Source organism: Ambystoma mexicanum, chromosome 5q (genome assembly GCF_040938575.1).
Source record: "Ambystoma mexicanum isolate Mex_15411 chromosome 5q, UKY_AmexF1_1, whole genome shotgun sequence".
NCBI classification, from domain to species: domain Eukaryota; kingdom Metazoa; phylum Chordata; class Amphibia; order Caudata; family Ambystomatidae; genus Ambystoma; species Ambystoma mexicanum.
Window position 1 is genome coordinate 552,055,164 of NC_090933.1, and position 20,952 is coordinate 552,076,115.

The window sequence follows — 20,952 nt, forward strand, 5'->3', positions numbered from 1 at the left end:
CCAGGATCAAGATCTCAGTTTTGTCATCATTCAGGCATAGTCCATGTGAGGCCATCCATGCCTGAATGATGAGGTATATCTTATTTACCAGAGCTGTGTCTTAAAGTTGCCCGAGAGGGGAATGAGGATCTGTGTGTCATCAGCATAGTTGGTATATGTAACGCCCAATCCGTCAAGTTATTCAAAGAGAGGCTTCATAAAGATGTTATACATTGTCAGTGAGACGCATCAGCCTTGTGGAACACCACAATTAATATGGATTGGGTATGCTGAGGCTGCTGGGGAGAACACTCTCATCGTACGGTTGGCTAGGAAGGCTTGAACCCAGGCTATGGCATCACTCGAGAAGTGTGCAGCTGATGATAGATGTTCGCATAACAGTGTGTGATCCACCGAATCAAAGGCTGCCGAGAGGTCAAGGAGGAGTAGCATAGCTGTTTTCCCTTTATCCTTCAACTTGTCAATTTGTGTTTTAAGGTCAATTAACGCTGTTTCAGTCCCATGTTGTGGTCTTAATCCAGATTGGCGTGATCCTAGAAGGTGGTTTGCCTCCAAGTAGGTTTGAATTCGGAGGTAGGCTACTCTTTCCATAATTTTGAGTAGGAAGCAAACCGTTGTTATGGGTCTATAATTGGTGGCAATGGATGGGCCTAGTGTCTGTTTTTTAAGGAGTGGTAGTACCCACGATTCTTTAAGGTTGATCAGGACAGTACTTGAGTTAAAGGAGGTGTTGATTAGTTTAGAAATAAAAGGTGCTAGCTATCTGGCTGCATCCTTGAATATTTGATCTGGGCAGCTGTCACCCTGGCAATTGGAAGGTTTCAGGGAAAGTATAACCTTTTCAGTGTCCAATATGGAGATATTATTAAATCTGAAGGGTGAGTTTATGATTGATGTGGTGATGGGAGGTATAGGGTGCATCTAAGTGGAGCGCAACAAAGCTTTTTTGACAGATATTTTAGCCTGCAGCGTGGCTATTTTGTTAGATAAAGCATTTTGGGTGCTGGTACACCATTGTTTATCTTTCGGGATGTTATCTGTGGGTGGATTGGGGTTTTCCATTTCACAAAGGATTGTGAAAAGCTCCTTAGTGTTGGTTTTAGCTTTGGAAATTCTTTCATTAAATGTGTTTCTTTTGGTAAGGATGATTTCTTTTTTATACATATTGGCGAAGTTGTTCAAAGTAGATTTGTTTTCGACTGTGGGGGAGTGTCTCCAGATGGCAGGAAGTTTCTTCTTTTGGAGACTTAGTTCTTTAAACTGGGGCGTAAACCATGTATTGAGGTGAGAATTTTGTTTATTTTTGCGGAATTTTGTAGGCGCAATGATGTCAAGGGCTTTTGTCATGGTATTGTTAAAGGTGGCTACTAGAGTATTGGGTCAGTCTTACTGATGAAAGAAGAGAGGGAGAGTAGGAGGAGGGGAAGTAGTCTTTCTACAGTGATGTTTGTTTTGCTTCTAATAGGGAGGGGTGGTACCATCTCAATATTTTTCTGTTTTCATGATTCTATGGTTGTCGAAAAATTGATTAAATAGTGGTCGGTCCAAGGTTGGGGGGTTATTTTGGTAATGGTGATGGCGCAGTTTAGATTGGCTACTCAGTGTAGGGTGCGTCCTTTTATGTGAGTAGGGGAGAGGACTGTTTGGGTTAGGCTGTGATCAGTCAAGATAGTTTCAATCGATTGCGCATGTTTGTCCTTGGGGTCGTTGAATCCCAGATTGAAGTCTCCCGCCAGTAGGAGTTGTGAGCTGTCCTTGATGTTGTTGGTAAGGAGGCTGGTTAGGTCTTCTTCGAATTAGCCTATTGGACCAGGGGGTCAATATACAAGGAAGATGGTAAGCATGCTGTTGTCAGAGATTGGGAGTATGGCTGAGAGTATCTCACAGGATTTGAGTTCACACGGTGAGCTCAGCCTTAATGCTAGTTTAGTTTTGGCTATGATGGCCAGGCCACCGCCTCTAGCATTAGGTCTGTCCATTCTAAGTATTTGGTATCCCTCTGGTATGGCTAGCATAAGGGCTGGGCCTGCAGCATCATGATGCCAGGATTCGGTCACAGCTAAGATGTCTAGATCGTCCGTAGAGAGTATAGCTGCTATTTCTATGGTATGTGCCATAAGGGATCTGGCATCAATGATGGCTCCTGTGATAGTTGTTGCTTTGTGTTGCCCTTGGGTAGGGTGTGGTCTGTGTTTAGGGAGGTTGGTTTTAGCGTGGGTTTTGTGTGCAGTTTCTACAGGTGCTGAAAGTAGATAGGAGCATGAGGTTCTGGTGTTTTGCTGTCTATCAGAGTCTTGGAAACTGATGCTGTTAGCCTTAGGTTCGTAGATCCGGGGCAGTCTTGCTCTAAGTGTGGTGTTTCTCTCCTGCGAGGTGCAGGGTACAAGAGTAATATATGCCATTGTTATGAACGCGCAGAGGGGTATTCGTTTTATAAACATTAGCTGTGTCTTAGTGGTGGGCATGGTTTGGTTAGGCAATAAGGATAGATTGAGCCCCCAGGGTTGTACAGCCCGAATAGTCAAGGAAGTATCAGATAGGCAGGTGCTAGAAGGCTATACTAGTAGGTGAGGCAGGCCGTTTGGCTTGGCACAGTAGTCCATGTAGGGTAGGTGGACTGGGTTTAGATAATATCACTGGTCAGTGTGTGCAAACAGCATAAATGGGTGCAATGCAAAATCAAAGTCTAGGTTCACTAAGTATCACTGGTCAATATAAGCAAACAGCAGAAATAGGTGCAATGTAAAATCAAAGTCGAGATTCACTTGGTATCACTGGTCAATATAAGCAAACAGAAGAAATGGGTGCAATGCAAAAACAAAGTCTAGGTTCAATTGGAAGCCCTGGTCAATATATGCAAACAGCAGGTATGGGCATGTTTGTTGACATGAGGTGTGGAGGAACATAAATAGTCGATCAAACCCACCAGGGGAGACACCTGGGTGCAGGGGCCTGGTATCAAAGAGGGTCTGAATGCAGAGGTTGGAATGACAATATATTAACCCATTCTCTTTGAAAGTACCCCTCTCCATGCAAAGATTTTATGGTTGCCATTATTCTCGTGTTATCAGTTCCTGTCGTTTAGCTTAGGCAGTTAGGGATGTTTCATATTTGTCCTGACCTACACCACAGAGATGAGCCCAGCTGACCCACGTGCCACCAGATTGACGGGGAAGTAGTGGCCAATCGCAGCCTGGCATCCCCTATAGAGCAGGCTGTACCACATGGCCCCTCCAATCCGCACTCCAAATTTGTACTATATGTGATGTCGTATTTGCTGATGATTTTACCTCTTATAATGTGTTGCACATGTATTTTTTGGCAGAGCGCTCTCAGGCAGCACAGTTATTTGCTTGCTAAGTTTATTCTATCAAGATTGTTATCCTTGCAATTCATCTCTTGGTCTCATTCCCTGGGTGTGTCATCAATATTTCTGTCTATTGAGGAGTTGCCTGTTTGGGTGCCCACCTTCATGTGCTCCCTAATTTGGCCCAACGTGTTTGTAAAAATAGTATTTAGTAAAACAACGCTCTCTTGTGACTCTCTCCTCTACACTTGGTCATCCTCTTCCATTTCCTGGGTTGCTTGAAGCTCGCCCGCGTCCCAGCCCCCCACCACCTCCGATTGGCCAAGAAACCCTTGTTACTTACCCTACAAGGCCCTTGCCTCGCCGGAGCTGCAGCGTGCACATTTGTTGCTGCTGCCTTGTGGGTAAGTTGTGCCTTGTTGTGCCCCCTTAATTTGGCCCAATATCTTTGAAAAAATAGTATTTAGTAAAGCGGTACTCTCCCGCACTTCTCTCCTCTATCCCTGCTCATCCCTTTCCATTTCCCTGTTGCTTGTAGCCCATCCACTTCCCAGCCCTCCCACAACCTCTGATTGGCAAAGCAACTGTTGTTCCCTGCCCTACGAGGACATCGCCTCATTGGAGCTGCAGCTAGCACATTTGGTGCTACTGCCTTGCGTGTAAATTGTGCCTTGGTGTGCCCCCTTAATTTGGACCAATATCTTTAGAAATATAGCATTTGGTAAAACAGCGCTCTCCCGTGCCTCTTTTCTATATCCACGCTCATCCCTTTCCATTTCCCTGTTGCTAGTAGCTCGCCCACCTCAAAGCCCTCCCGCCATCTCTGATTGGCCCAGAAACCATTGTTGCCTGCCCTACAAGGCCCTTGCCTCGGCAGAGCTACAGCATGCACATTTTCTGCTGCTGCCTTGTGGGTAAATTGTGCCTTGGTGGGCCTGCTTAATTTGGCACGATATCTTTGAAAAAATAGTATTTAGTAAAGCGGTACTCTCCTGCACCTCTCTCCTCTATCCCTGCTCTTCCCTTTCTATTTCCCTGTTGATTATAGCCCATCCTCTTCCCAGCCCCCCCACAACCTCTGATTGGCCAAGCAACTGTTGTTGCCTGCCCTACGAGGACATCGCCTCATTGGAGCTGCAGCTTGCACATTTGCTGCTGCTGCCTTGCGTGCAAGTTGTGCCTTGGTGTGCCCCCTTAATTTGCAACAACGTAACAGCAGGCAATAAGTGTTATTAATAGAGAGCCCACCTGGACACAAAATGTAATACGACAAGTAATAAACCATCCTAACCCATTCTACAACATGGACAATACCCCAACCAGAATCCGGGACAAACTGGAATCCATCACCCTCTACACGCCATACACAGTTCACTGATGGGAAAGAACCTAAACCAACCAACCCTGCCATAAAACAAATCAGTCTACCTGACAATGAGACTGATCAACAAAGAACCACACATCCCAACAGGTTCAACCATTAAAAAAAACACCAGCAACGGAAACTCAACAGGCAACACAGAACCGATCCAACAATACAAACAGCAACCCAAAAGGAAAATCAAACAAATTACACTGCAGCCTTTTCAACATTAGAACCATGACAAAATATTCAATGGAAATCCATGACCTTCTAAGCGAAGGAGGCACAGACCTGCTCTTTCTTACAGAAACCTGGTTATCAGACAACTACAAAGCCATTGTGAATGTAGCGATACTGGACATCTTTAAACTAATACTCGTCAAATGAGAAAACCCGAAGAAGAGGCAGAATCGCAATCATAAACAAAGAGAACACCCAAATACATCTGAACATTGCAACATAGAAGACTGTGAATCCCTCCTCATCAGGATAGAATTCAATGACCAAACCACCATACTATTCCTCCCAATCTACAGATTGCCTTCTTGCAACCCCAACTTTGCAATGGAAATAGCAGGCACAGCTGCCATTTTATCAACCTACCACACCGATTTAGTCATACTTGGATAATTCAACATCTGGTTAAAAATAAAAACACATCTGCTGCAAACTCACTCTGTGCACTCCTGAAAACTTTACATTTCAAGCAAATAGTAAATGGATCCTCCCACGATGCCGGACACACCCTGGATACATTTTTCTGCAGGGAAGAACTATGGCATCCGTGTTACTGATACCAATGGTATGGAGTGACCTCTACATGATACCAGTCTACATCCCATCCCAAACCTGTCTACCGGTCGGAAAGGAAATACTCCATACCAGCAAGAAAATAAAACCCAAACCTAAAGACCCTAACAAACCTTCTAGATGCAACCCTCCCAAGTGAAACAGAACCCACTGAATCAACTGTAAACACAGCAGATGACAAACTCAACAGTTGTATCACCAAGGCCCTTGACCAACTGGCCCTGGACCAACTGGCACCAGCAAAAACTTTTAAAGCCACACCAAAAAGAGAAAGGGCTGTGTCAGGATGTGAAACAGCCAGAGGTGGAGGGGGGTAGAGAAAGTGGCAGCAAAAGTCTCAACTGACACACGCTTCATGGGCCGAATGTCCGAGAAGGTAGCTGTCAGTGTTAGGGTTGGCTTGGCTTGGCTTGGCTTGGGGGGAAGAGAGGGAGAGATGAGAGGAGAGGAGGGAGTGATCGCTCCAAGAGAGAGGAGTGGTCAGAGGGATGGAGAGGGAGAGTTCAGAGGAGATCAAGACATCGAGTGTGTGCCCTGCAGAGTGAGTTGGGCCAGAGGGGAGGATGAACATGGAGAGGGAGTCGTAGAGGTCACGGAAGAGTACAGAGGAGGAACAAGGAGAGTCTAAAAATATATTGGGATCACCGAGGAGGAGGGGTTGAGTGGTAGAGGCCAGAAGGGAGGAGGAGAGGTCCGCCCACTCAGAGAGAAATTAGGTGATTTGACCAGCAGGCCGGGAGATGGTAGCCACAGTAAGAGAAAGGGTAGGCAAGAGAGAAAGCCTACAGACAAGGCATTCAAAAGAGGAGTAGGTCTGAGTGGGAATGATACATGCAGGAATCCACTCAGGAAAGATCAGGGCTACCCCCCCCACTGGACCGGGAGGATCTGGGTGTGGAGAGGATCTTGTAGCCATCAGGGAGGAGAGTGACAAAGCTCATGACTGAGCTGGCTGTGAACCATGACTCAGTAAAACCAAGGACATCAAGGTCTAGTTCTTCAAGGATGTGGCAGATGTCAGAGGAGTGTTTGACAGCAGGGCGAGAGTTGAGAATGGCAATATGAAGAAGGTTGCCAGCCTTAAAGACCTTCTGGGGAGGGGTACAGATCAGAGGTACACCCTGCGTATGAGAAAGAGCCATAGGTGGGGCAGAGGACGAGGAGAGAAAGGGCAAGGTAGCTAAGGGGGGAGAGGAAGGGACAGCAGGAGCTGAGAGGAAATTGATGAGACAAGGGAAGTGCCTATCAAAGAGGAGGAGATTGGCCTGATGGCCTTTGACCAGGACAGTGCCATTTAGCTAGACATTAATGATGACTTTAAAGGAGTTGAAGGAAGCCATGAGAACTTCCCAGCAAGTGCCACCATTAATGGGAGAGGAGGAGATAGGACAGAGCACAGAGATCATACGAGGAGTCCATAGATCTTGCGAAAGAACGACAAAGATGATATCAGGGAGGGTCTGTCTGGGGGAAGCATTGGATTAGGTGTCAGCGCTAGGAAGACCAGTGTTAGAGGCCAAGATATCCTTTTTGAACTTCTTCCTACCAGACTAAATGAGAAGGGAAGGATAGTCAATGAAGAAGCAGTTGGAAAAGATAGGAGAAACAGAAAGCGCCATGGGGTGGAAGTGAGGAGGGGATGGAGAAACTGGGGGGCCTAAGTCAAGTAGTGTAGGTCAAAAGAGAGTGGTGAGGTCACTGAACTGGCAAGTTACAGTGAAGCATCAGTATGCAAGCAAAATACACAGAATTTTGCAATGGGCAGCAAGATTTGACTTTTTAACACAAAGCAAAAACTGCAAGATTTTAGTTTACAATCTTGGATTCAGATGTTAGCAAATGATTTTAGGAAGCACTGCACATCAGGATGACAACATGGGAGTAACAAGCAGAAAGAACAGTGATAGTCAAAGGTAGTGGAGTGAGTCCATAAGGAGGGAACTAACCCAAAGTTCTGGAGGAGGCAAAGTCAAGGCAGTTCGGATTTCTTAGAGGAGGGAGGTGACAGCATCATTGTGGGTAAGGTGCAAGGCGGTCCCCAATTAGCGTTCCGGAGACCATCAATGTAGCCCGAGCAAATATAACCACGACTGCCGGACCGCAGACACAGGGAAAAACGAAGATTACAACAAAACTCACCTGCCTAGAACCAATCACAGAAGAACAGTACAAGAGGAGTAGAGGTGCACTCAATGTTGAATGATATTTGACTTGTATTCAAAAGGTTTAATTTAAGGTCAAAGTATATTTCAGGTGCTCCGAGTCGATCTTGGCTACACGATCATTGACAAATGACAAAAAGATAAGTTGTCTTCCAAGTTTGTGAGACAACAACAGGGCACTCTTAAGGCTAACAATGCATTTGTATCTTGAATATCAATAGTGGCTCATTTCATTGTGCATAATTATTTAATCAACATAGTGAATAATACAGAATAAATAAGACCTTAATGTGTATTCTTTAAATATGGTATGTTCAATTTGTACAATTTTTCTCAATAATAAGGTTTATCATCAGAATATATTTTACATTGAACAAAATGAATCACAATAAGTACATCATTCATGTGAAGATTGCTTAAAAGAGAAAGTCCATTTGTGTGAGACGCTGCTATTTCTTTCAAGGAGCCAGCGGTACTGGAAAATATCTGTATAGTCCAGTATCTCTACTTGTGTGTGTACACTACGCGTTTCGGGCTAATGAGCCCTTCATCAGGTGTAAATAGTAGGGTGAGTATCTGTAAAACAAGTAAATAAGAACTAGGACACATTACTGAAATGTGTATTATTGTTATTATCAAATGCATTGTTAGCCTTAAGAGTGCCCTGTTGTTGTTTTTTTGCCAATCACAGAAGAAACCTTCAGTACACTGATCAAAAGAGGAATAGTACAGTCCTCCTTCAAATCAGCATACATTAAACCACTGATAAAAAAGGAATCATAAAGCACAGACTAATATCCAATCTGCCCTACCCAGCAAAGAACCTGGAGAACCATGTGTACAAAATCTTTCTTAAATAATTTGAAACAAACAGAATACTCGACTGGTCACAAGTTGGCTTCAGACCAATGAGAGGAACAGAATCAACACTCCCATCGGCATGGTACAACCGCAAAATAAAAGCATACAACAATGACCTATCGTAAATCATACTATGAGACATATCAGCAGCATTTGACACAATGAGCCACACAACACTAATAAAAGATTGATGGAATGTGCCATACAAGAATCCACACTAATGTGGCTTACCTCATTCCTAACAAACCAAACTGAAAGATCAGATCAACAACCCTTCATCTCAAATACCAGATATATATCCTGTGGAGTTCCACAGGGATCCAGCCTCTCTCCTCTGTTCTTCAACATCTATATGTGCCCACTGATGAAAATCATTCGAACCCATGGATTAACCGCCTACAACTACGCAGATGACACACAACTGATTTTGAAAACAAACAGAACCCAGGAACAAAAGAACAGCCTCAACAACTGTATCACGGACATCTACAACTGGATGACAACAAACAAACTTAAACTGAACCTGCCAAAAATTGAAATATTGCTCTTATCCGCAGGATTCAATGAAGGTAACCCACAACTGGACTAGCCGACCAGCATGTGAACGCAACCAGAGACTACCGATGCAGTAAATAACCTAGGAATACTAATGGAAAATGGACTATACCTGGAAGTCAGCAAAATCGCCAACAAATGCTTCTTCTTCCTCTGACTGCTCATAGGATTACTCCCCTACCTTTCCTTATCTCAAAAGAACCCTTGCAATCATATCCCTGATACTTATAAGAATTGACTACATAAACAGCCTCTACATAGGAATGCCGGAAAGACTCACCAAGAAACTCCAAGGGTCAAAATATGGCAGCAAGGTTCCTATTAAGACTAAACAGAAGAGGCCACATGACTCCAGCACTTGAAAGCCTACACTGGCTACCAGTAAAAAAAGTGCATAAAGTTCAAATCACTCTGCATCACCCACAAAGCCTTGCTCTCATGAACATCTGTAAAGACTTGCTCTCTAACCTTGATTCTAATCTACCCTCTCTCCTCATCTTACTCGATCTATCATCTGCCTTTGACACAGTCAAACATGCCATCCTGCTCTATCGTCATTGTGATGATCTGGGCATCACCGATCAGGCCCTGGCCTGGCTGACCTTGTTCCTCTCTGATCCACCCTCCCAGGTACAACTTGGGTCCTTTCTTTCCTATATTTCACTCTCTACCTGTGGTGATCCCCAGGGGCCTAACCTCTCTCCCTGGCTGTTCATCCAATACCTGGTACCTCTCGCCCACCGAATTGCAGCTCTCTGCTCCAACTTTCAGTGCTTTGCGGCTGACACTCAGCTCATTTTCAGGCTTCTCTCTACCACCTCTTCTCCTTCTCTTATCTCTTATTGTCTATCTGCTATACAGGAGTGGTGTGCCAACAATGATCTCTGCCTTATTGCCACTAAGATGGACATTCTCCTCATTGGCACACCTGCAACCTCCTTTCATGTCATCTCTGGCCAACCTCCTTTGGCCCTCTTCCTACTCCCACCTGAGAGGTATTCTTCCTTTCCTCTCCTTCCCCCAGAAGCTTGCTGTCTCTAGAGCTCTGGTTCTCAATATGCAGACTATTGCAACAGCCTCTTTTTAAATCTGCCTGCTTCTACTCTCTGCCCTCTGCAGCTCATCCAGAACAGGACTGCGAGACTTGTCCTTGGCCTCAAGCCCAGGGACCGTATCTCTCCAGCACTGAAATCTCTGCATTGGCTCCCAGGGGCTGCAAGGATTAAGTTCAAGACCCTCTGCATTGTCCACAAGGCCTTCTGGGGCCTGGGTCTTCAATACCTCCAACTCTCCCTTTGTAAATATCTTCCTATTCAAGCTCTTCACTCCTCCACCTCCAACTCCCTCTGAGTCAGTTGCTTCTCCAAGTAACAAGTTGGTGGTAGATCTCTTTCTTTGGCTGTGGCCTCCCTCTAGGACAGCCTCCCTGCCTCTCTGAAACTCGAGGAGAACCATCTCTGGTTCAGGAAGCACCTCGAGACCTTCCTCTTTGCTTCTGCCTTCTCTCTTCCTCTCCCCTGCTGATTTCCTGTCTGATACTGCACTGGTCACCTTGCTACCCTCTGATTTAGGTCCCAGGTCCCTACCCACACAGTTGCACACCCACAGTGCCTCCCGGCAACTCTTGCACTTGGGTCTATATCTGTAACCCTACAGTCCCCCTACCTTCACCTTTGGACACCTACTGTCTGCACTTAGTCTGGCACCTGCAACCTGCTGGCCACACTTATTGTTATTGTTTTGATCCCATGTACAGCACTGCCCCCTCCCCTTTCCCCTGGCATTTTTCCCCTTCCCCCTCCCCTGCACTTGCGCAATCTCAATATCACTTGCATTCTCACGTCTAATTGTTAACATCTGGAACACCATGCCCAAAGAAATTAGAACCACAAAAGACCACATCCCCTTCAGGAAATGGCTCAAAACATGGCTATTCAAATGACAATGACAGCCTTGAAGGACACCAGCTGCAATAACACCACAGACAAACAACTAGAGTGGAGACAGGATGGACCAAAAAACCACAACCAAGAACCGGGCAAGATACCATCAAGCAGCAACCAAAGAGCAGCGCCAGCATCTCTAGATGCCGAAGCACACCTAGAATGAACCACCCACATAGTCCATACACCATCAACAATGCAATTACACACCAAGCTACAGCCACCTGTGACTCTGTATCCCTTATGGACACTATCTAGCCAATGCACACAACCAAACCTACCACAACCCCACTCAACACTCTAACATCAACACAAAACTTTACCATACACCTGAGGCACAAATCTCACCCATACGGTTACGACAGACGAGTCCTCCCGCACAAACTCCTGCATGCAAAACAACACTAACAGACACCAGTTCCTCCTGGTTCTGAACCTATCCTCTCACCCTTTCCTCACTAACCTTTCACCCCCCTCTCTTGCAAAGTCACACGAGAGCCTGAAGACTGCCCCTGGGTGGTAGCGGTGCACGGTATAAATCAACACAACATGTCTCCCAAAGGTTTGCTACATTGCCCCTTTATCCACAATGTGTATAGGTTTTTAGTACATTGGCTTCAATACAAGTTGAAGATGCTATGGTTATACTAAGGAGAAATTCACACCTTCCAATTAGGACAAGGGTCTTCTATGGGGACACAGGCATGCCTGGCTTCTCACTGTCACTCCACCTTTTTCCCAGAGATAACAAGCACTGATGTCCACCCATAATTCAATTAAGACTCAAACTTTCCTATTATTCATTTGATGCTCCCTCTGTTAAAAAAAACATGAGTATACATTTGACGGTGTAAGTAAAATTATGAATAATTGTGCTGAGGCTGAGGCAGAAGAACACAAGTGTGCAATCAAATACTGCATTGGTATGCCAGGTTCCTTTTCTGCATGTCTGCAAGCATATCATTCAAAATGGAATCTACTGTAGTACTGGTGCTGAATATAAAGGTCTTATACTTCTGCGGTCTACATACTCTTCTCGTTTTCATTTACATTCACGTACAATAACATTATCAGAATTATTAAGGCAATCCACGGGTGAATGAGCATAGTAAGAGAATAGCAAGCAACGATGAATGGAGTGTTCAAGTAGGTTCTCATCCTGAGAAATATTTTAAATATCTGTTTAATTTGGTGGATGTTGCAGGACATTTCCTTTGGAAAATTGGATGAAAAGCGCTACATTATACAACTGATTGACTAAAGTAACACTAGGAAAAAAAGAAATACATGACTGCTTTTCTGCAGTTCGCGAACAGTACAGAGGAGCCCATCTCAATGCACAAAATATGCCAGCAATTCCACTGCAAAAATACGCTCATGGTGGTTGTGCCCAGTATTACTTTTGTAAGAAGGGATGCTCATACTGGCAATGTCAATATATACCAGTATTGACACACTCGCGTTGCCTTTGCTCAATAATGAAAACAATGAAACTCTAAGATAAAAGATGTCTTGGTTTTCTTCAAATATGTCAGTAATATGACTGAAAGAGCAGGCGTATGGTTGCTTTGTCCAATAAGGCCGTTATTGTCACTGTAAGAACACACTTGCCATGGTCTTGACCAATATTGGCAGTTTTGTAGACACACAAATGAGGTATTTGACTGATAAGTGAGTACTGGGTCTGTAAGAGCACACCTGTTTTAGTTCTGTACAATAATTCCAGTATCGAAAATTTAAGAAAACACCTTATATGCGTTTCCCCAATGTGAAAAACCAAAGGGTGACTCGCCCCTAGTGCTTGGGGACTTGTCATTACGGCTATCACTTTTGGATCCAGTTCCTGGGGGTGCAACAGTGCGGAAGGATCACCTGGGTTAGGGATCTCTTAGGGGAGTAGGAATGAGGCGACCGATGGTGAGACCCACTATTCACCCCTTTCCCATACCCATGACCCATCCTTTCATAGGATTCTTTATTTTATTTTATTAAATTGTTTTTTTATAACGCGCTTACTACCTGAGTTTAGTTTCTAAGCGTGGTTCTGGGATTTGAACCTCTGTTGCTCTGTGTGGTCTTGCTTCCAAGACTAGCACGTTGCCCCTATGCTATCCTCCATTCTCTGATGTCCCAAACCACCCCGTTTCTACACAACCACTGGGCAGAGGAAGAGGGCGACTGAGAGTAAAAAGGCTAACCCTTACATGTTGCACTGGACATGTGCCGCTAATCAGTTCAAGCAAAGTAAGACACTTGACTTTAAGTGCATACATCTGATACAAATTAGCACTCCTCACATGGAAAAAAGCCGAAATATAGAGACACACTCTGAGCAAGGTGGAAAATGAGTAGGAGCAGAACTTCCAGGGCGAAAGTGAACCTACTGGAGCAGAGCAACCGACCGAGGGATGAGAGAAACGGGTAGAGAACCCCAAGAATTCTCTGCAGGTGGTCGTTGCCTCCAAAAGGCCTCAAAAGACACATGGAGAAGACCAAATCCCAGACAAGAAGACTGCATTGTGTTTCAAAGATGCCATCGACCCTCCCGGGTGAACGGCAGAGTTGGGGAGGTGAGTCCAAGCCCGTGATATTAACCATGACTCATCAAAAATTGCCAAGACAAGAAAGAAGCACACACAGCCGGTGAGTTGGCAAGCGGCATGAAAGACCAGTGTGTCTTAAAAATAAATGTGAATAGCAACAATATATTGTATAAATTGAAGGCTGCACGCGTGTGAATGAGATGCAAATAAAGACAGACCTGTGAATGAACTTTGAAATACTGATAGCTGTGAAACCGGCGATATTGAGTAACAGAGTGGTCCGGCGAAAAAATACCCCAATCTCTGTGAAAGGTGAAATGTTTGTAGTGAATGAACTGTAAAAGCAAAGTGAGCTAAATTAATCCATAGAAAAGGGGAGAGTAAAAAGGTGAACATTGAACTTTGGTGCTTATGACATCGAACTACCCAGACCAAGAGACGCCGGGACAAATAATGCAAGAGTTTGATTTAAAAGGGAAATTTGAAGTGGTCGTGCGTCGGTCTATAATAAAAAGCTGCACACATTTTAAAGTCTTGAACATCAAGGCAAAGGTCTGAGACCGACTGAGGGAGACCGGGAGTGTGATAATGTAGGGGAAGGGAACCCCTAAGGGATGTGAATTAAGCTTGGGGAAGGGAACCCCTGCAAGTGTTGTGCTTTGAACGGTCTGGGCCTGGCAGAGGGGGTCCGACGTGAACGTTTGCTTTGAAAGGTCTGAGCCCGACAGAGGGGGAACAACATGAACTTTTCCTTTAAGAGGTCTGAGCCCGACAGAGGGGGACCGACATGAACGTTCTGTTAAGCTGTCTCTTGAAAGCTGCAAAGAAACAATTTAACGTGGAAGGCAAGGCAGACCTCGATCCACATTTTGAACTGCCTTTGTGTTGAGAACCTGAGTCAGAGTCTATAATCCTGGCTACGGGGACTGCCTTACTCTGTGCTGTCTAACGTGGGGAGGAGAGCTGACTCAGCCACATTTAGTCTTTATATTTTTAACACTGATTTTCCTTGGCATACATATTCTCCTTTACACACTTTTTGTACAAGAGGTAGGACGGGCATTAGGTTTCGTTATTATAGGCCATTTTGATTTGACAGAATCAACTAGGACTGTTTTGTTTTTATTATTTACGGTTAGAGACTACACTGATCCTAGCTAGAGGGCAAATTAGGAGTTTTTCCAGACCCAGAAACTTCAATAAAGATTTGACAAATTGTGCCTTTTGTGTCAGTGTCATACTTGTGATACCATGCCTCCCTTCCACCAATAAATACAGTTGCACACCATCCAGCATTTTTGAGGGCAAGCCACATTTGAGCCCATTGTTGTCCCCTTCCTGTGTCCCTAAATAGTGCTTGATTTCCAGAAACAAAATCAGGCAGGGCCATTCCAAGGACCTATGCCTGAAAATCAGAGCAGCACTCAAGCTCTTCAACTGACAATTTTGAGCAGCAGCAGGAAGAAAATAGCCAATTTCACAATGGCTTGGGGAGGGCTGAAAGGGGTGTGAACAGGCTTCTTTGGTGGTAGTGAAAGGTATGCAAACATGTATCTTAACTGATAAGTTGTGCACTGTCCCTGCATTGACACTGTGCAAACCCGCCCCTTTGAGTACCTCCTCTTCTGCTTCTCGGCATTGGCGTGAGCTTGTGATTGAAACAGATTGACAGGGACCAGGGCATTTAGGGGTAACAAACTTACCTTAGCTTAATTGGCTCAGTCACCCCATTACACAATCTGTGAGAGATATAAAACATATCCCCTGCACTTGCGCAATCTCAATGTCACCTGGCCTAGTAAGATTGTTGTCTCTGTCTTCCCTCTTTTCCCCTCCCTTGCCTCGTCGAGCCTTGAAACACTTGTGTATAGGCACATTATAAATGCCATATCATATCATATCATATGCCATACTTCATAAAGCTAGAGTGAGAGGTGAACATTCCAAGCGAAGTGGGTGAACAGGCAGATCTATAACTAGAGAACACAACAAATCGGATAGCAGTCCACAGGAATGGAGAAGACTAGGGGAGATTCTTTTGGATGGACCAGAATTAGGGCCTCATTACGACCCAGGCGGTAAGTTACCGCCTGGGCCGTGACTTTACCACCATGGCGTAAACTACGTTTACGCCATGGTGGTTGGCGGACTTACCGCCCCATTCCGACCTTGGCGGGGCGGTAAGTCCCCAATCCCCATTTACCCTTCCCCATTCCCATTTTTGCCCCATAGGGCATAATGGGAGTGGGGAAGGCGTTAATTACGCCACCGTAAATTACGGTGGCGTAATTAACTCCATGGTCCCTTAGCGCCATGGATTTTAACACCTAGGTGTTAAAACCTCCATGGTGCTAAGGGACCTCGTAATCAGGCGGTAAGGGTCGGCGCTGTTTACGCTGCCGTAAACCCCTTACCGCCTGGGTCGTAATGAGGCCCTTAGTAATCACCCATTTTCCCAAGCAATGGAAAATAAGAAGTAACACTATCAATCCTATCTAGAGTACAAACAACTGTCACAAGATTGTGAGTGAACATGGGAGGATTAGCATCCTATCATATTTTACAAATTGTTGACATTCTAAGTTAATATAGTTGATGGTGATTTGTATTTGTATTTATATTGCGGGTATCCAATGGAACCAAGCAGAAACCTGCATATAGGTGTAGATGATGTTTTAACTGTTTTTTCCCAGAACGCTTCAAGCAGTGAAAGGCTAAAGTTTATAAGAATAAGTATGTTTTTCGTTTTTCTCTAAAAGGTTTCAAGCAAGAAATCTTCTGAAGATCAACAGGCAATGCATTCCATAAATGAGGCCCTTTGATTGTAAAAATCATTCACCCCTGTAAACCAAGTGAGATGATTGGATAGTCAGCAGACTTTGCCCAGTTGAACGGAGAGAGCGCGTCGAATGGTAGAGACTGATTTTGGAAGTCAGATAACTAGGCGCTCATCCATAGATGGATTAGGCAAAGAGTAATAAGTTCTTTGTGGGATGGGCAGCCAATGTACCTTCCTAGGATAACAGAAAACCGATGCAGATTTGGAAGGAATATATATATATCTAACTGCAGCATTCTGGACGACTTGGAGTTGGTGCAGCTGAATCACTGGCACCCCTAGCCAGAGAGTGCCACAGTAATCCAGTGTAGAATTGGTCATTGTCCCCACAACCACAGAATGGTCAGATTCAGAAAGAAATGGAAGGACAGGTTTTATTGGCTTAAATTGGTGTAAACTGATCTGACCATCTCTGTGATGTGAGCTTTACAGCTCAAATATGCCTGCAATATACAGCCTACATATTGTACCTTGTCGGAAAAGGAGGTTGGACATAGTGTTGTGGCATGAAAATCACTCAATCATTTTTGTTGTACCAAGGGCAATAACCTTGGTTACTTAGGCGTTTAGGTGGAGATTGTTTGCAACCATCCAGCTTTTTACAGCACTGGCACAGTCCATCATACGCTTGATGTCTTTGGATGGGGATTTCAGTCTGACATAGATTTGTGTGTCATCTGAGTAGGGGTGAAAGTTCAACCTAAGCCTACCAAAGATGTCCATTTACGGCCTAATGTAAATATTGCACAATATTGGGCAATGGGAAACCCCTGAGGCACCCCACAGAGAACAGGAAGATTGTCAGAGAGAAATGTTCTCAATTTTACAGCTTGAGTCCTTGCTGATAGTAAGGAGGTGAACCATCTCAATGAATCATCCGACACTCAGGCAACCACAGTTATTTTTTTATTTATTTCATGTATTTGTGTCTACCGCACAATAGCCCTTGGGCATCAGGGCACAACACAGACAAGTGGACATTTCTCAGATGGGACAAACGTGTATTTGGTAATCAAATAGCTGGCAGCTTATTTAAATATCAGGTTTTCCAACTGTTTCTTGAAAGTGTCCTGCTTTCTCTCCTGCCTTCAAGCCCTTACCGCTAGAACAGGAAATGATCTTCCCTTTCTCCTTGTCCTTTTTACCATTGGGACTGAGAGGCATTGTGTAGTACGTGAGTGAAATGATCTGTCTGTTTTCTGGGTTCTATGTCCGTTCATCGACTGTAGTTTTTCAAGGATTTTGTTGCTGAAAAAAAATCAATTGAAAAAACTAATCAAAATGTATTTATTTGAATTTGGGGGGACCCCCAACCAAATCCCCCCTCCCCCATTAATATTAATGGCAACCAAATTCCCCATCCCTTATAACCTCCTACCCCCGATATATGTTTCGATGAGTTTTTCCGATAGAATTTATTTGGCAAAAATTCCATGGAAAAAACTACTGTTGACGGAAGGACAAAATACTGTTTTCTGGTGGGCTAGCCTTTGCTTCAGGTATCTTGGACTTCCTCATAAATACATTTGTGGGTTAGTGCGAGGACTTTGAAATGTACCCTAGCAGTCACAGGGAGGCAATGCAGTTCCTTTTGCAGCTTTGTGATGTGATCTCTTCTTGAGATGGTACATACAGTTTTCACTGCATCTTTTTTCACTGCTTGTAGGCTCTGTATACATTCTTTGCTAGCCCCTACCAACAGGGCATTGCAGTAGTTCAGACTTGGCATTATCATAGTTCTTATTAGTGTTTCACAGATTTTATGTGTCACCAATGGCTGAACTTGCCATAAGACTAACATAATAATGTCAGTTCTTCACAACACCATCAACATGGGCTGTGGCACCCACTGAAGCGTCCAAGTGGATGCCTGAAATTCTGACTTTATCTAACACAGGGATTGAACTTCCCTCTATGTCAAAAACACCTTTTCCGGGCCTAATTTAGCCCTGGCCTGTTCTGACCCATCCAGTTGGTCCGCTCAGTTTTTGAACTGTTCAGACACATCCAGTTGGTCCGCATCCAATTCTTAATAGAGCCATATATGTTTGTCAGCTTTTCCGTGTCTTTGTTATATGATCCACTAAGGTCCATCACCAGTTGGATGTTGTCTGCGTAATTAGTAAAGACAAGGCACATCTGTTCCATCTGATCACATAGTGGCTTTATATAGATGTTTAAAAAGCACTGGTTACAAGCACGCACCCTGCGGTACACCATATTCTATTTGAATTTGTTCCGAGGTAGCGTCCCTCCAGCCAATCCTTGAATTTCTGTCACTCAAAAATGATTTCAGCCATTCAATGGCATTTTTGGAACACTTTCCTGAATTGGACAATTTTGTAGTAGTCATTTGAGGTCAAGTAAATTGAATGCTGCAGATAGGTCCAAGAGGATTAGCATCCCGGCTTTACTTTTCTCAAAAGTACCTAACATCTGTGTTTGCTGAACAAGGAGTGTGGTTTTCATCCCATGTTTCTGCCTGAACCCCAACTGTTTTGCATGCAGAGATTCTAATATTTCAAGATGGTCCTACATTTGTGTAGCTGCTATTTTGTCTACAATTTTAAGTAGGAACGTGGTGTAAGTAATCAATATCAAATTAGAGGGGACTTTTGGATTCTATCCTGCTTTAGGAATGGTAGCAGACTAGCTGGAGTTATATTCTGGGTGTTTCTTGTTAGGGTGGCTGGTAAAGCTTATGAGGTAACTAGGGCATTGTCCTTCCGTGGAATGGCAAAGGATATGACATTATGGTCTGACTATGGGCAAGGCTCATTGGATAAAATACTGATGTTGCAGTTAAGGTCTATTAGCCAGTCTAGCATATGACCTTTGTTGTGTGTAGGGCATGTGATGCTTTGGGTGAAGCCCAGTGCTTTTTTGGTCCTGGTTAGCGCTGAGGCGTCAGTGTCAGTACTGTCGCTGAAGCCTAGATTTCGGTCACCCATCGAGGTGATTCTAGACAATGGTTTGGACTCAAGGGAGAGAAGTTGTGAGATGTCATCTTCAAATGAAGTTGCGGGACCTGGTGGTTTACAGATGAGATGCAGTGTCAGGGTCACTGTGTGGGAAAATGTCAGTTTTATAGACAAGAGTTCCCCTGATTTAAAGATGTATTTATTAATTTTTCTGATTGATAATGAGATTTTAGCAATGATCGCTACTCCTCTTTTAGTGTTAATCCTGTCTTTACTGAGAATGGTATAGTTTTCTGGGCTAGTCAAGGATAAGGAGGGGCCGGCCTCATCAGGTAGCTAAGTTTCTGTGATGGCTAATCAGTCAAGGTCATTGATGGTGATGAGAACAAATATGTCGAGGGCATGGGCAACAAGGGAGCTGGCATTGATCAGGGTGCCCGTGAGTGAGGCTCGAGCTTCTTGGGCAGGTGTATTCAAGGTCTTGGTAGTAGGTGGTGCCGATAAGTTTGGGTAGCCGGTTGGGAAGTTTTTCTTGGTGGAGGTGAAAATGACATAACTCATGTCTGAAGGATTCAGATCTGTTACTATGGCAGAGGCAACATCTACTTTGGTGGGGTTACTAATCTGGATGAGAATAGTTGAATGGTTAGAGGACTTAACCATCAAGGTATTGGTGATCTCAATGCAGGACCATAGGCAGTGGGTACAATTGCGGGGTCATCGTATGTTGTAGTAGGTCTGCATGCTACAGGTATATATATATATATAGTGGCATTATTTGTAGTGTGAGCAGTGCATGCGATAGCAGTCAAAATGTTTTCAATGGCATGATTATTTGGTTCCAGAGCACAATCAAAGCATTGACGTGTTCACAGACAGAAGGTACATTTGCAAGAGTGTTATGTTTTTATTCTAATGCACAAGCAGCAAATACATTGACATTGGCATGGCTATACGTAACAATTTCGCAATCTTCTCGTGCCTAGAAACACTTGCGTACAGGTGCATTATAAATGCCATATCATATCATATCAATCATCAGGTACCATTGTAGGAGTCAGAGAGGTGAGTCGCATGTCATTGGTGGTCATGCTAGCATTGACCACGGGTGATTTGGGATTGATAGCTAGGGTACTCGCCAGAATCCTAGACAAGTATTTGATGTCATTGGTGATAGTCGACATTACAGAAGGGAAGTGAGCAGGTCTCTGATCAGTGCTGAATGTGGGCAGTTTGAGAGCAGAGGCAGGTACATTTGTGTAAGGTTTGGTAAGTGCATTAATGCCAATGGGCGTACAGGAAGCAATGTAGTCTGGTGCCTCTGGTAAAGACACTTGTGGTCCCAGAGTTGGTAGAGACAGATGTCTGCAGTGTGCTGGGGTTGTTTAGGTTGCCAAGGTTGATAATGATCGCTGGAATGCGAGCTATGCTAGCAAGTGCTGTGGTACTGGCTCTGCAATTATTAGCACACGAGTGCTGTTAGGGTTTGGGGGTTGTGTGAGCGGGGGCGTAGGTGTTAAGCTGACGGCTAGGTAGCTTACGATGAGGGTGTAATGCTAATGCATGAGGTAGTAGCGCAGATAGATGAGACTGCAATTGGATGGTCATGGGGATCCGACGCAATGGTCTCTGTGAGACTAGAGGCCCG